Below are 15,728 nucleotides of genomic sequence, written 5' to 3' on the forward strand. Positions count from 1 at the left end.
GTTAATTATATAATAATGGGTTTCATTGTGACATATTCATACATGTATATAATGTATTTGGGGGCTGGTGAGATGGCTCAACTGGTAAGCATGAAAACCTGATAACCTGAGTTTGTTCCCCAAGACCATAGTAGAAGAAAATAACTGACTCTCAGAAATTGTCCTTTGACTTTCCCATACACATCATGGCATGCACATGCGTACACTTCCCCACACATCATAGAGACACATAATAATACTGCTGGTGGCGGTGGTGGTGGCGGTGGCGGCGGCAGCGGCAGCGGCGGCGGCAGCAGCGGCGGCGGCAGCAGCAGCAGCAGCAGCAGCAGCAGCAGCAGCAGCAGCAGTAATAAACAGATATTGAGGTTTCATCCGGACGCTCGACTTGAGGCAGCACGTCTTTTTGCTCCTTTGGGCGCTACTCCCTCGGACCGCCCGACACAACACCAAGTAGCATGGTACCAATTCCTCTCAGACTCTCGGGAGCTGCTACGAGCAGTGTCACCCTTTACACCAGAAAGCTGGTGGGTACTATGGGAAAAAAACAAAACAAGAAGAAAATGGAGGAGGTACTAGAAGAAGAGGAAGAGGAATATGTGGTGGAAAAAGTTCTTGATCGGCTAGTTGTCAAGGGCTAGGTGGAATATCTTCTAAAGTGGAAAGGTTTCTCAGATGAGGACAACACTTGGGAGCCAGAAGAGAATCTGGATTCCCCCGACCTTATTGCTGAGTTTCTACAGTCACAGAAAACAGCTCATGAGACAGGTAAGTCAGAGAGAGGCAAGCGCAAAGCTGATTCTGATTCTGAAGATAAAGGAGAAGAAAGCAAACCAAATAAGAAGAAAGAAGAGTCAGAAAAGCCACGAGGCTTTGTCCGGGGTTTGGAGCCAGAGCAGATTATTGGAGCCACAGACTCCAGTGGAGAGCTCATGTTCCTGATGAAATGGAAAAACTCTGATGAAGCTGACCTGGTCCCTGCCAAGGAAGCCAATGTCAAGTGCCCACAGGTTGTCATATCCTTCTATGAGGAAAGACTAACGTGGCATTCCTACCCCTCAGAGGATGATGACAAAAAAGATGACAAGAATTAGCCCTGTTGAGTACCAGCCTCTGTCACCTCTGACTGTGGGTTTCAAGGGGGAAGGGAAGGAGTTGTACTTGTCTTGACATCTTAGAGGCGGCTTGAGAAGATGTCCTTTGAAGAACCAGCATAGTTTGTGTCCTGCAGCAGCCCAAGTGCTTTAAATTGTTCAAGCTGTATAGTTTGCAGACCCATCCCAAAGGGAAAGGGTAAGAGTTTCAAGGCAACCTGTTCTGTGCTTTGTTAAGGAAGCGATGGGCCTTCCACAAAGGACAAAACCGGCAGAACTGGGATGTGGGAAAGCAAAGATACTGTTGATCTTCAAAGAGCATTTCCACAACCCACAGCCTTCTTCCCAATAGTGTTAACTGCATTTTTACAGCCTAGCATGTGTGTAGTTTTTTGGCTATTACTGGTATATTAATTGGGGGTGGGAGGGTTGGGACAGGGAGGAAGGGAGATGGGCAGAATCATTTTGGTTAAAATTTGGGACCTGATTGGGGGAAATGGTAAAATAGTAGAACAGCTAACTAATAAATTGGTTCTATGTCCAGAATATTTTGCCTTTTCAAAAAAAGTCATTGGCACCATAAATAAGGACTATGAGAGACTTTTTTTTTTAAATCTTGTTACTCCTAAAACCTACAGCCAAGGTGCTCCCAACCTGTGCTCAAAGTGGCCCACAAAGGACAAAGCCAGTTCTGAGTTATCAAAGCTGCCATTTGATGATGGAAACTGACTGGAGAGGGAAAGTTTATTGGAGAGTATATAGAGGCAGACCACTCTGCCTTAGAGGTGCTAATTCTTGAAATTGGAGAAAAGAAACCTTTTTCCAATTACAAAGTTATAAATATCAGTTTGTCCATCTAAGCCATTGGCTCAAGTATTGCAGGAGGGCCTATGGAATATGGAAGAGGAGGGCCTCTGCTCTTAGGGTGGAAACTCTTGGCGCCCCTCTCTCTCTCTCTTTTCTCTTTTTTTCTTTGTTTTTTGTTTTGTTTTTTGTTTTTCAGCTTTGAACCCTGAAACTGCTTGTGGCAGGTTCAGTTACTGACAGCACAAATTCCATTGAGTCAATTCAAGGATTGAATGACTTTACAAGCCCTGGTCTCAGGAGATTAATTTTCATATTGGGGTAGTGGTTCACTTGAGAATATAAAATCTTCAGATTAACTGATGTCCAAAATACTGTCTTGGATCATGAGATCCATCAATTTTTAGTATTGTCTAGACCTGCAAATGGAACTACATTGTAAAATCTTTTCAGCATGTGTTAAGATGTATGTGAAAACTTCTGTTTAAGTGTAAACTTCATACTATACTGTCAGTTTTTGTCTTAATAAAATTATAGATTTCTAAAAAAAACAGATATTGAGTATTTTTATCATATACACACGATCCACTAACCTCTGTTGTACTCCACTCCTAGTGATCCTCTTCTGCTCCGGCTAGCCTCTTATTATGTCAATGTTTTTCTTTTCTTTTTTTTGTAACCTATCTTATTCTACTATGATTTCTTATAGGATCCAGGCAAAAGCATTGGCAAAAGCATGGCCTCCTTGCCAAAGGTAACACCACTGAAGAAAATGTGTCTCCACCCATCAGCAACCATTAACTGCCTATAGATGTAACGGCCGTTTCTTTTGTAATGGCCGTCAGGTTCTGCTACTTTGTAAAGGCCGGCCGGTTCTGCTGCTCTGGTCCAGGTCAGGGTCTAGCAAGAGAGAGAGTGGGGACGGAGGAAGGGGGAAAAAGGGGCGAGAGACGCAAAAGATAGATACAAGACAGAGTCCGGTGGAGTCTCTTCAAGTCTCTTCTTTATTCTCCTCTCTCCTATATATATTCTCCTACTTTCTTCAGTCTCCTGACACCTCCCACCTTCTACCTTTTACCTCTACCTCCTACTTCCTACTACCTCTATAGAAGGGAAATCCTAGGTATTTATACCCTTTACCATGTGACTTGCCCTCGTGGACAAGCTCAACTGAAGCCACTACGTCATGTGCCTTGTAGCCATGGATACCAGGAGCACCTTGCAGCTGGGGGCACTAAACAGTGTAACAAGATGTTTATCAGAGTGCGCTCGGCTATTGTAGGCTGTTGAAACAAGTCTCTTGTCAGGATATATGGCTCGAGATGGCTGTAAAGATGATAGCCACTTTCGGCTAGGAGTCGGCTCCCAACAGGTCCCCCTTTTTAAATTTGTTTTCAAAAGGGAAGGCTGGGAAAACTTACGGAAACCGTGTCTGCCTTAGGTTGGAACAAAGGACCCCAGCCTCCCTTTCCCGTCTCTGGATACTCAACAACCATTGGTTGAGCTCCTGTCTTAGGATGGTGAGGCCTCCCAGTTGGGGCAAGGGTCTTGAGGTGTTCTCTTACCCGTCATTGACTATCCGGCTTAGCGCGTAAGTTAAGGGTTAATCCTCGTCAGTCTTGATGACAGAGGTTTTAGTCCCCCACTTCCAGCCTGTAATAATGGACCTGTATGGGTTTCATTTGTGTAACGTCTATCTGTTGTAGTACAAAAGCCATCAGTTTGTTGAGCAGCATGAACCCGAGAGACAAGAGACTTAGCAATGTCTGAATGGTTAGTGCAAAAGCAACACTCTTTTTAAGGGTAGTACATAACTTCTTCTGTTGGAGGAGTAAAAAGTATAAGCCTCTTCTATTCTGTAACACTATTTTTTAAATCTAAATCTATATAAGTACAGAACTGATCATAGCTTTGATCTTAACAAAACAAGTAAGAAAATCCCTATTCCTGCCCCAATCAATCTCAAACCTAAAACACAACTATAGTAAATATGGTAATGGATTCTCTCTTGGGTTTAAACAATGTACCACTAAATCATAAATCAGGGAACCAAGAGTCTAATAGAGTCACCCTGGAGGTGCGGGTGGTGATGTCTTCTTCTGTACTGAGAACTTCCCAAGTCAGGTATACTGGTTGATCTGCTCCAGTGATGCATCTTCATGTTTCCTGTAAAGAAAAAATATGCTTCTCAGGGGGTTTCTACTCCCTGGATTTGTTATTATTGTCTATTTGTTTGATCAGTCTCTCTGGCAGCCATCGTGCGGCATCTGCCGTTTGGGAATATATGCACACAGATCCTCTTCCCCAGATAAACACTGGATCTGGCCCATTCCAGGTTCCAGTTAATGAGTCTTTCCAGAAGACTGTTGCAAAATTCTTTTTGGTATTAGGATGCCAGAATCTATCTGCAGCAGATTTTCCTTCAGAATCCAAAGATTTATGATTAGTAGGAATCAATGGAAGTAACAACAGTTGAGCTATCTTCCTTCCTGTAGGAATGGTGACTATATTCTGTATTGCCTTGGCCATTACCTTAATCTCACCTTGATAATCATTGTCTTTAACTCCAGGAAAAAAAATATAGTCCCTGCATAGTAGCACTGCTTCTTCCCACTATCAGGCCAAACACATTTGGATAGAGTGGTCCAAACACTCCAGTGGGTAAGGCCTGAGGTCCCATTTCTGGGGTTAATACTGTGTGGGTGGCAGAACTGAGGTCTAGTCCTGCACTTCTTGGTGTTGTTCGACTAAGTTCTGAAAGGGGTTGTTGTTTGTTGGTATGAAACTGACTGCCCCATAAGCCTGTTTTGGCTTGTATTGGTTCGGAGCCTGGGGCTGGCCCCTGTTCCCGTTTCCCTGATTATAGGAAAGGGTGTTTCCTTGTGCATCTGTCTTGGACCTACATTCACAAGCCCAATGCCTTCCATGTTTGTAACATGGGCATAGCCCAGGCTGTTTTCTGAGCTGTTTCTGGCTTAACTCCTTTTTTGTTTTGTAATATTTTGTAAAGTATCTAGGCTTGTCACATTTAAAACAGGCCTTTTTGTCTCTACTTGCTAAAAAATCTCTTATTGACTGTCCTTGCGTGGTGGTTGCCATAGCTAAGCCCTGTTGGTAAGAGGGCCCTATGTCAGAACAGAGTCTGATATACCCAGTAAGATCTGTCTTTTTCCTGTAGGGTCTAATGGCCACTCGGCAGGCAGAATTGGCATTTTCATATGTAAGTTGTTTCACATAACCTACACCTGCCTCTGCATTACCGAAAATCCTCCCTGCTGTTGTCATTAATCGATGAACAAAATCAGAAAATCTTTCGTCAGGCCCTTGTCTGAGTGAGGTCAAAGATGCACCAGGGTCTCCCTTTACCAGGAGTTTGCACCAAGCCTTCATGGCTGCATTATGAATTTGAGCGAATAAGCCTGGGTCATATTGCATCTGGTTATCACTAGAAGCAAATTGCCCTTCTCCTACTAAGGCATCAAAAGACCAACCATTACCTGCCTGAATGTTTCTCCTAGCTGTCTCTTTACAATTCTCATGATACTCTGATTTCCAAATAAGATGGTCACCACCGCTAAGAACTGCTCTCACTAGAGTATCTCAATCACCAGGAGTCAGCCACTCCTCTGCAACAGATTCTAAGATTGCAAGAGTAAAGGGAGCAGTGGCACCGTATTGTGACACTGAATTTTTTAATTCTTTAATAATTTGAAAGTTAAACCCTGTGTGATGTCTCCACGCAACTCCTTGAGCATCTCTAGTCTCTGATACAGGGAAAACCTTAACATCTCTCTCCTCTGGTTGATCTGTGGCTGAACTGAAACCAGAGGACAGGGGTTGCCTTTGAACTCCAGGTTGAGGAACTCGAGGACCTGAGGAATTTTCCTTGCCCTCTCGAGACCTCTTCCCTGTCTTTAGTTTTTGTATCTGACTAATTAAGTCCTGATACTCTTCCTCTAACTCTATTTGTTCTTTAAGGAGAGAAATTTGTTGTTTAAGAAAAGAAATTTTGTCCTGCAACTCCTTTCTGTGATCTTCGACCACCATCTCCATAGCAGGAGCATCTGGAGGTGGAGGAGCACAGGGAGGGGGCCTTCGGGAAGAAGGCCATTCAGGATCAAAATATTTGGCTGCCTCTTCCTCTAGGTAAGCACAATCTGGCTCTGACAAATTGATTACTTCAACCTTTGGTTGTATTTTGGATTCTATGTGTTTCTTTTTCTTTTGGGCATGAAAGGCAACATTTAAACAGCGAAACAAAAGCAGACAATTGATACACGTAAACAGCAAGCAACAGAACAAAACCAGAGAGTTGAGTTCAGGCTGACTTATTTCTTTCCCCATTATTACTATGACTTACTGGTCTCCACACGGCAGTTTCCTGCGGCAATCACCTCTGTTTCACCTCTGAATTTTCAGTCGATCCTTCTTCCAGTAACGTCCCTCACTGGGTCTCTGGTTCTTGCTGCCGCACGTCTGGGCGCCACTTTGTAACTGCCGTTTCTTTTTTTTTTTTTTTTTTTAAATTTCTTTTTTTGAACATGAAATGCTTTTTTATAGCATGTTTTACAAGGGGAGGGGGTAAGAGGGTCCAGGTGGTGGAAAAGTACAAAATCTTCTTGGCCTGTGCCTTGAAACATGTAACTCAAGCAGTGTACCATATCTTCTGAAGAACTGCAGGTAGATCATAATTCAAGGCAGTGTAACTGCCGTTTCTTAACGGTTCTGTTACTTTGTAAAGGCCGGCGGGTTCTGCTGCTCCGGTCCGCAGGCCAGGGTCTCTTTCCTTCCACTCCTTCCACCTTCTACCTCTCACCTTCTACCTCTCACCTCCTTTCTTCCATCTACCTCCCACTACCTACTTCTTACTTCCTACTACTTCTATAGAAGGGAAATCCTGGGTATTTATACCCTTTTCCACGTGACTTGCCCTCGTGGACAAGCTCAACTGAAGGCACTATGTCACGTGCCTTGTAGCCATGGATACCAGGAGCACCTTGTAGCTGGGGGCACTAAACAGTGTAACAAGATGTTCATCAGAGTGTGCTCAGCTATTGTAGGCTGTTGAAAACAAGTCTCTTGTCAGGGTATATGGCTCGAGATGGCTGTAAAGATGATAGCCACTTTCAGCTAAGAGTCAGCTCCCGACATATAGACAACTCAGGAAAAATATGGAGTGTTTCACAAATGCCATCCTTGCTCAGGGTCTATTCTAATATTTTCTGTGGCATTCCAATTCTCATATATGTGCTGCCAAAGTAAGCACTCTATAGCTTCTTAAGTTTTTTTTTTTTCTTGAACGAGGAACTCATTGCTTTGTGAATTAAACTTTTTGAAAATTTTTAATTAAAAATTAAACTGTCAAAATTATTGGATATCTACAACCATGCCTTTTGTTTATATCAAATTAGAAATTGTATGAACTTAAAATCCAGCTCCTTTTCTGGACAAATGAAATTTGTCTCATTTTTTTATGATATCTTTTTGAATATTTGCAGATAATGATCCTGGCACACTAAAATCACTTTTCAAGCTAAAATTTCTTTATCTGTTTGATTTTTCTGTCCTATCATGCCTCCTGCCTCCTGGATCAATTCTAGCTTACTTATGTTCTACGTAAAGTTTAGGGCTCAGTATTTTTTGTTGCAGGATAAGTTTATCTGTTATTGCAACTTCTCACTTTTGCACATATCAGAGAGTTAATCTGGAGCAGTTATTCTTCTAATGACCCCATATAATTAACCCTTATGGTGTCTAATTAAAAATAAACATATATCAGTGTTCCTATGTTTCCCCATGGAACTGTTCTAATTCATCTTTGTCCTCTAGCTACAATTTTACATAAGATATCCATAGGGCAGTTAATTTTGGAAACACATATGATAGAAATTTGAAGTTCAGTTCTTAATTTACTTTCAATAAGCTCTTTATGTTCCATTTTATTATGTCCATTTATTCTTTCACCCTTAACCATGTGCATAGGCAATATTGAATGTCAAATCTTTAAAATGGTATGAAATAGGTTAACCCTATCCTCAGACCTACTCAAGTTAGGTCTTAACTCTGAACCTAGAAGAAAATAGGAGAACATTTGGTGCTCTCTCTCTCTCTCTCTCTCTCTCTCTCTCTCTCTGTGTGTGTGTGTGTGTGTGTGTGTGTGTGTGAAATAACAGTTATATGGATTAGAGAAATACAGGTTAGGTCATGTCAGTATATCTTAACATGGATTTACTTATCTTAAGATCCCATTGGTTATCAGATTCTGATGCTTTTTAGTTAGTTGTTAGAGACAGTAACATTCTGAGTTTAGACATTTTTTTCTTTGATACTACAAGGTAAGTCTCATATAATTTCTATATTTCCATCTGTTGCTTGAATTTTATAATCAGTTATACTAATGTCACACTAAAGATGGATGTATTTAAAGACAAAATGGAATCAGGACTACATTCTGCCTTGATAATATGTAGTGGGAAATAGATTATATTGCTTCTTATACATAAAAGTTTAACAAAACATTTTCTATAATAAATATCTGTTATGATGTAATTTTTCTTTGAATCTATTAACCTAGTAAATTAGTTTAATACATTTTCCTAATATTTAACCACTTTTGCATCAGTAGTATAAAGCTAACCATTGTGTTCAATTAATATTTCTTATAGGAATTATGCATTTATATTTGTAAATGAGCTGAATATGTCACAATTATGAATGACTTTGCCTGCTGTAGATGCTGTGATTATGTTACCTTCAAAAATAAGTTAGAGAACATTCTTTTCTGTTGCTAGAAAGATTAAATTAAAATCAGCATGGTTTCCTTAAAAACTGTAGTTACACTTGTCTGTAAAACTATCTGAACAAGGAATATTTTGTGTACGGAGTTTAAAAACATAGTTTTAAATTCATTAATCATGATCAAGCACCATTTAAAACTTTAATTTGAGTGAGTCAATATTGATAAAGTTGAAGTTTCTTAGTAGTGATAAAGATACCCTCCATGTTCTTCCGAATAATTTTGTATCTTTGATCTAATTTTAAAAAGTTTGTTAACAACCAATCAAAATTCAGTATTGTAGAGGCCAGTCCCATCAGATATAGCTACAAAACAGCTCCTGCACCCAAGGCTCAGAGAACATTGCAGAAGATGAGAAAGAAAGATTGTAATAGCCAGAGGATTAGGGAGTTTGCTGAGAGATTGTGTCTCCTAAGAATGTCAGACACTACTCCCATAAAGTCTCACCACCATGACTGCTTAAACATAAGCTGAGCAAGGATAACAGCAATAAACATGCTAAACTGGACAGTGGAAAGCCCATGAGGACTCAACCCTATACATAAAGAACTACAGGCAACTAAGGAATGCTGAAAGTGGAAGAAATAGTCTTCCACAGGAAAGAATATAGCAGCTAGCTATCCAATACCACATGGCCATTCCTGAAAGCATACATATAAGTAACATACAGACTGAGAAGGTTTTATTTATGTATTTAGAAATATATATGTATATGCATATATGTATGTGATAACAACTAATGAAATATAGAGGCCATAATTGTGAAAGAGAGCAAGAAGGGGCATATGGGAGGATTTGGAGGAAGGAAAGGGTAGGAGAAATGATGCACATTATAATTTCAAAAATAAAAGAAATGGGTTGGAGAAATGGCTCAAAGGTTTTGAGCATTAGATATTTTTACTGAAGTCCTGAGTTCAATTCCCAGCAACAAAATGGTGGCTCATAACAATCTGTAATATGATCCGGTGCCCTATTCTGGCCTGCAGGCATATAGAACACTATATATAATAAATACATTTTTTTAAAAAAAGTAATTTTACAAAGAAGTTTGCTAAAAATATTTATGTGATAAATTTCTCAGTTTCTTCTTACATGTCTTAACTTTACTTTATACTTTACACTATTTAATTAATCAAAATATGCTTAAATTTTTTATAACTTTGTAGCTAGTTGAATATTAATCATTAGGTAGTTATCCTTTCAATACTTAAAATTATGTTTGTGTAGGTTTATTTCATATGCATTTAATGTAGACAACATTTACTCTTCAATATTTGCTAAATCTATATTTCTCTAAAACTGTTGAAAATTAATTTTCAGTTGGGCTAATATTTAAGGCAATTACTTTTGACTTTATCTTCAAATTAGCACATTTTGATCATTTACCTTTTAGTGCTACATTGAACTTTTTTCAGAAAAATCCTAATTACATATTAACCCTTTAATACATGTAGATTCATTTAAAGAATTAATTTAAAATATTTTATAGTCATTAAGCCTGAATGCAGGCATAGTTGATGTCACTAACCACTATGGTTTACTACACTTTTCTACGTTTAAATGGAAAATTTGAAATAAAATGATTGATAGTACAAGGTAAATATTTTTTAAAAAAACCTTGAGCCATTTAGCCATTTAATTTGATCATGTCTTTTAAAAAAATCAAAGCACTAGAACAGAATGTGAGCTGAAAGATAAATATTTTTCTTCAGTAAGTGAAATATTAGTTCTCGCAGATTTTTTGAATTATGTGTTTAAAATGAAAATTTAGACTTAAAATTACTCTGAAACTAAAGAGAGAAAGAAAATGGTTAATTAAGTGTTATGCAGAACTTCCTTGTATTTTCACAAATCTCAAATGAAATATCTGGTATGTGCAATGTGGAGAAGTGGGTGTGGAGAAGTGGGTAGCATGGAAAGGCAAGGGAACGCCAACAGTACACTACAGAAAAAGACTGGGTGGAACCCAGAAATATAAAATTTTAGATTTCATAAAAGAAGTAAAGGACAGTAACATAGAGAACTAAGTAAGATGATAGGGAAGAGAGAAAATACACCCTCTTCAGTGGAACTACAAGTAAATGAGAGAAGAAAGTCCCAGGAAGCTATCAAAGTTCACAAGCCAACTCTTTGTGAAAATAAAATTTAACATGGAAGATTAATATCCTGCACAGCAAACAGATGCTGATTAAGGGCCCCACTATACTTCATTTACTCACCAGCATGTGTACGGGAACATTTTATTAGATATCTTACAGTCAAACCAGAAGATCTTGTATGCTTATTTCTCCAAACTCCAATGGCCTCTCCTCTACAGACGGGGCAAATAATGACTTCAAGAACTGGTGTGGACTCAGGAAACTGGTTCTAAGTTAAACTCAGATTCAATGACACAGATATATTTGGATTAAAAGTCTGAGCTGCCCATGGTTGTCAACCCTACCTCCTCCCATCTTGGGACCATTAATTGGGTTATTTTTGCTTATTTCTTTTGGTCCCTGGGCCTTAAATAAACTGACTAGCTTTGTGAAACAACAGATAAATAATTTGGTAGCAAAACCTATTCAGATATATTATCATAAGTTAGCTATAGAGGACCATGAGACTCAAGATGAGGTTGTTACTCTATTCCGGGTGTTCCCAAAACCCATCTCCACCCAGCCTAAAAGGGGGGACTTCGGCTCCTAGACCAAGCAGAGAGGAGCCACCCAGAACCCCCTCTGACTGGTGATCTGAATTCTTGCTTAGGCTGTGAGGCTAAGCACTGCAAGGGAATATAAATAAAAGTTAAAAATATCTCTCTGGGTTCCCTGAGGGACAAGCCTGACTGCATAGGGGTTGATGTCAAAAGTATTCCCTCTCCAAGAAAAAGACATCGGGATGGATATGCCCCTCATGACTCACTGGACATCAACAGGGGGACCAGAGCCATTACAAGGTCCCCTTCAAATACTGGAGGTCAGGCCTCTATCCCCACCTTAGCAAGATTAGAATTGCCACAGCCCTTCTATACTTAGAGAAGGGAGGAGATGTCAGGGAGTAGCCCTGCTCACACACTGAAGGCCTAAAATCAGCCATAGGCCTAAAATCAGCAATAGACCTGTCATACATGTATACTAACACCAAGTCTTGGGTCTCAGTGGATAAACACTGAAACAGATGACTATAAGCTAGTGTCAACAGGCAGCTTTTGTGGAAATTTACCAGCCTGAGTAGTCACAGACCTCGTAAATAAGTAGCCTTGGAGGATAATACCAACTTAGATAAGGACAAGTGAATAATAGGCAGAGTCATAGTGACCTGTCCCTTGAACCTTCACCCAGCCGATACCCTGTTCTGAAAGATATCTGTACTTCCCCTGAACACCCACACTCCAGTGTCTTCCCCTTCTCCATGTCCTGACTTTTTGTGTTTATAACCCCTGTGTGAATAAGTAAAAATTATGATTTGATTTTTAAAAAAAAGTCTGAGCTGCATGCTACACCACAGAAGAAAGTCAACAGCAAAAATATCCATGGAAATGTAGTTTACATTTGGTAAGATGAAAAAGACTAACTATGTGTAAATGCAAGCATAAATTCTAAGATTGTGAACTAAGACCAAGGCACAAAAAGATTAACAAAAGACCCATGCCTAGCCTGGAAAGTACAGATTGCCTTGTCTTGTACACTCTAAGAGGGCCAGAGAGATTGCTGGAAACTTGCAACTTGCACCGGGATGAGTCCTCTTTCTGCTCTAGCTAGCCTGCAATTTAGAGAGGAAACTTAGTTACTCTTCCCAATCAAAGTAAATTGTAAAAGACAAACCTGGTGTACAAAATACAGTCTGTTCTCCTTAGCAAGGAAGAAATAATTGGTTGGTAAATTGTTTAGTGGTTGGGTTTTTTTTTTTTTTGTTTTAGTTTCATTTTTGTTGCTTCATATTATTTTACTTAATTTACTACGTTATCTGTTACCATTATTTGCTATACTTTCATCCCATTACATATATTTCTCTTTATTATGCTGTTTCTCTTTTTTCATTTATCCATGTCCCTTCTTTTGTTGCCTAATTATTAATACCTTCATCTTTAATAATGTTTAAACTCTTAGTTTAGCTGGTAAATATGTTTATTTCTTTTCTTTTTTCGTTTTTTTTACCTTGTTTGTTGTGTAGTCATATTTCTTTTTCTACTACGTTTTAATGACCCTGTTTTTTTTTCTTAATGCTTGCTTGTTCCTGTTTTCCTGGAACTCATTATGTATTCCACACTGGGCTCTTGAGTTCTGGGATCATAGACATGAGACACATTTTGCTTTTCATTGGTTTTTAAACAATTGTTTGTTGTTATTGCTATTTGCTTTTTCATATGTGAGTGGAAGTAGAGACTGTAATCTCAAGAGGAAGTTGCTCACTATGAATATCACCATATATTAAAGGTAACTGAAAGAGACTTTTTACACTAACGGATGAACAAACTGTAATACAAAAACACAATTCAAGGCGTGGATGAGAAATTTGGAAACATGAGTTAAAAATTAAATTAGAAAATTGAATTTCTGAAATTTAGAAGTATAGCAAATCAACAGAGTGATGACATTGTTCAGAATGGGGGGGATACTTACCATCTATTCATATGACAAGGCATTATTACTCATACTATACAAAGAAGTAAAATAGGTAAACACTGAAAGAACATATAATCCAACTAACAAATGACTCATATTACCCATCTACTTGTATCAAAAATATCTCCAAGACTTTATGTTATTACATTTTTTTTTATTCACTTAAATTTTTGTGTGTATGTGTTCATATACATATACATGTGCCATGGCACATGCATGGAGGTCTGAGGACAACTTGCAAGAATTGGTTCCCTCTTCAACCATGGTTAGTAGCAAGCACCTTTACCCAATGAGCCATGCTACTGGCCAAACTGTTTTCATTTGTATTTCCATTTTTGGTTGAGATAGTTTTTCAATTGTGTTGTATAATTTGTTAACTCTATAACTGTACTCATTCTTTTTTGTATTTTAAATGCCAACCTTCTATATCTCAAATATTGTATTATTTTAATATTGTTCTGCTTTGATTTTTGTTCGTTTTTGTTTTGTTTTGGTTTATTTTAAGTTTTAAAAACTAAGGCTGGAGAGATGGCTCAGAAGTTAAGAGCACATGATGGCCAGAAATACCCGTAACTCCAGTTCCAGTGAATCCTATGATCTTTTCTGGCCTCTACTGGCATTACATGCATGTGATATACAGGCATACATGGAGGCAAACCACTCATTAAACATAATTCTTTTAATTTAAAAATAAAGTTAGATGACATATAATTTATGTACACTTAAATACACCAATTATATTTTGATGATATTTGAGAAAAGTTTGTGAATTATCATTCACAAAATACTTTCAAGCTTCCTAGCCCTCAGCCCCATTTACTTTCGGCCATTGTAGCTAAGTTTGCATTTAAATTCTGTGAAAATTTGAGTCATATAACAAAACTCTTTTGTGTCTGGCTTCACACTTAACATCTAAAAAAACTCAGCACTGTTTTATTTTTGTGTATTAGTAATTCATTCTTTATTATTACTGTGTGGTGTTCCACTGTATGGATATATTACCCTGTGTTTATTCATTTTTCTGTTAATTAAACATTTTGATTTTTTTCCAAGTGAATGTTAATATAGTACACTAATTTCCCATTGCTAATGACAAAATATATGACATAAAAAATAAAATCATTTAAGTGGGGAGAATTTATTTTAACTCATAGTTTTAGAGATTTCAGTCCACAGTCATTAGCACCATTGACTCTATAAAAACCTTGTTCACATTTTGACACATTTTTATTGTTTTGCTTACCATCATCATTATCATCATCATCATCATCATTATTTTCTAGAGTCACTTGTACATTCTACATATATGTTAATTATGTTTTACAGGTATATTCTCCATGTTTTACTTGTGTTTTACTTTTCAGACTATATACTTTTTAAATTATTTTTTGAAATTATAATTACATCATTTTCCCCTTCATTTTCCTTTCTCCAAACCCTACATATACCACTCATTGCTCTCTTTCAAACCCAAGGCCTCTTTTTCATTAATTGTTGCTATATACATATATGTGTATATATGTACTTAAGTACATAAACACAACTTACTCAGGTTATATAATGTTACTTGTATGTATATGTTTTTGAGGATGAGCGCTTGGTATTGAGTAACTAAATATGTTTTTCTCTGGGTAAGACTATATATCTCCCACTCTTAGTATTTCTTAGTTGTCTGCCATTCTTTGTGTAAGGTTAAGGCCCAGTATGAAAGCTATAAACATGGATAAAGTTCAGTTTATCGCTATTTTTATCTTTTATGGATTTTGGTCTTTGTATCCTAAGATATCTTTACTTTTCTAAAAGTGAAAACCTTTTTATCTTATGTTTTGTTATTGTCCATTTCATTTTTGTATGCACAAAGTGTAATGCTTATTGAGCTTTCTTATTTTTTAAAAATTTATATATAGACATCCAGTTATTCCAATACCAACTGCTGTAAATGTTTTTCTTTTTTTCCATTCAATTTTCTTTGCACCTTTATAAAAAAGAAAATCGGCTAACCTTAAATGTGTGAGTTTCTTTCTAGATCATTTATTATGTTTTATTTACTATGTGACTATAATCCAGATATGTTTTATAAATATCTCTTAGGTAAGTATATTATATATTAAACTAATTATATATATAACTAATGCCAATATATGTTTTAATAAATATTATGAGATATGAGTATTAACCAACTCAGTCTTAAGAAAATTGTGACATTATGACTCCATTCAAATAGCCATTTTTATACTAAAAAAGTAGACTACAGTAGTTAGGGTTAGGGTTAGGGTTAGGGTTAAGGCTTAGGATAAGATCACAGAATCTTTGGCATCTTGATTACTTGTTTTAAAACCAGGCACAGAAAGGTTAAGGAACTTGACAAAGGTTTCAAGATTCATTTATTTAATAATTATACTTTATTATCCTCTCTTTTAATCTCTATCA

The 15,728-nt window shown here is 37.6% G+C and overlaps 2 pseudogenes; one reads left to right on the forward strand and one right to left on the reverse strand.

Moving 5' to 3' along the window:
- The first annotated feature begins 533 nt into the window (after nt 1-533).
- On the forward strand, nt 534-1,103 carry LOC114637120 (annotated as a pseudogene).
- A 5,957-nt stretch (nt 1,104-7,060) lies between these two features.
- Nucleotides 7,061-7,161, reverse strand: LOC114637123 (annotated as a pseudogene).
- Between the last annotated feature and the right edge of the window lie 8,567 nt (nt 7,162-15,728).

The sequence above is a fragment of the Grammomys surdaster genome, unplaced genomic scaffold (genome assembly GCF_004785775.1).
Source record: "Grammomys surdaster isolate TR1022 unplaced genomic scaffold, NIH_TR_1.0 125178, whole genome shotgun sequence".
Taxonomy (NCBI): domain Eukaryota; kingdom Metazoa; phylum Chordata; class Mammalia; order Rodentia; family Muridae; genus Grammomys; species Grammomys surdaster.